Below are 1,989 nucleotides of genomic sequence, written 5' to 3'. Positions count from 1 at the left end.
AAGTTTTCTTCCTTCCAACTATCTCACAACTCGGTCTCTCTCTCTCCCCTCATCGCCCTCCCCCCCCCCCCCCCCTTTCCCTCTCTCGCTGTGACTACGGGGAGGAGCCGAGCAAAGCGCGTCACTCCAGGAAGTTTGAAGTGAAGTGAGGCGCCGCTGGAACTCGTCTCTACTCTCATCACTTTGACCACAAGCACGCACGCCCGCCCATACATGCACACACACTCTTTCGTGCAGAAGTTTGAGTTTGTTTGTCTGTCTGTTTGTTTGTTTTAACTGTCTAACTCAGGGGGGTGGCTCAACCTTTTGACTGGTGGGCCACAGTGGGTTCTAAAATGTGTCAGAGTGGCCGGAGCAGCAGCAGTAAACCTTCGCCAAACCCACATATTGCAATAAAGACACATTTGAACAGGATGATTTGGCCATCATTAGCTGCAACAGTCAGCCGGTTCTCTGGCAAAGACAAGTTACCAAGGACAACACAGACCAAAAGCAGCGTTTTCATGTAAGGAAGCAGGATACCGTAAAAGACCAATATTCATTCAGTGATTCTACTTGTTCTGCTTGTATGTTTCCAATTTTGAAATAAAAATAAACTGCACACACCTTGATTTGTCCCAGTTTGTTCACTCTACACAACATGAATAGGGCAATAAATAAATAAACACATTAAAAAAAAAATCTACGTAACTGCTAATGAACACAAAATATAAAAGGAAATTTATCTGTCACTCATTTTGCTTGATCGCGTTTTGAAGTTCAAATGAGCTCTTAGTTATGTCACAAAGTGCATAATACAGTGCATGCACACGTGAAGCAACATGGCGACAGACACTGACGAAGGATATTACAGTTCCGCTGAGTTATTTATGCTCTGTCAGAATTCTTGGGTGAATTTCTGATGATGTTGGACTAAGATTAAGATGTTTTCTCAATGCGAACAGAAGAAGAAACTGGTCAGTACTTCTCAATAGAAATGATAACAGGTCAAAAATATAGCATTCAAGATGTTGTGCGTCATCTCAGATTTATTTATAGAACTTTTGTTTTATCAGTAGAGTGCATGCACAGGAAACAGCAAAAGCAGGGTTGGCATTGCACATGGCTTTTGAGAAATGTGCAACAGCACATCATTTCCTTTAACAATCACTTTAAAAAAAAAAAAAAATAGGCATGGAGCACCATTTGAATGAATACATGAATAGTTTCATGAGAGGCCTGCAAACAGAGGGCTAAATGTGCCATCCTCTGAAGATCAAATTGTCGACATGTTAGTTTTTCCAGATCATCAGCTGCTCCACTGGAGCCTGGAGTGGAACAAATAGAGGTGTTATTGAAATAAACAGGGCAGTAGCGGGACACGTTGATGTGTCATCAACATTTGTCAAACCCCGCATTGCGAAAGGGGTGATTTACTGACTTTTGAAAGGGAAAAAAAAAGGTGCTACATGTAGACTCCAGAGTTGGTGAAGAGCAGTTTCATAATGAGTGAGCAACAGGCCAGATGATGATGACTAATCGAGATGGAGGCACGGGGACATTTTGAGCCCCATGCAGCCTGTCCCTTGATGGAGATGATATAAACCGATCACGCTGACCCAACATTTCCAAGGAAACGTTACGTAATCCCCTTGAGATTTTTCTGGTATGTTTCTGGGTCTTTTTGTTTTGTTCTGCTTGATTTTTTTTTTCGTGCAGAATTGATGAGATGATGCTGATTATAGTCTATCTGGGTGTCATGCTGTCTTTAGGAACTAGAGAGAAGAGCAGTTCACCAGAAGTGCACACTCAGTCATAATGGAGTTGGTTGAATTTTCTTCATGCACAAGAAATTCTGGGGAGCTTCGCATGAAATCGTTTTTGAAAGTGTTTTTGTTTTGGTTGACCTTTTGATCATTTGCAGAAAGAAGCCCTGTAGCCCTCCACCGCTACTTATCCAAAGTACCGCTGGAAATGCCAGTCTGTGCGGCTGACATTTTGTCGTTTAAT

This window comes from Nelusetta ayraudi, unplaced genomic scaffold (assembly GCF_046127955.1).
Source record: "Nelusetta ayraudi isolate G7.1 ecotype Tasmania unplaced genomic scaffold, CSIRO-AGI_Nayr_v1 ptg000053l, whole genome shotgun sequence".
NCBI classification, from domain to species: Eukaryota; Metazoa; Chordata; class Actinopteri; order Tetraodontiformes; family Monacanthidae; genus Nelusetta; species Nelusetta ayraudi.
Note: the sequence above shows the minus strand (reverse complement) of the source record.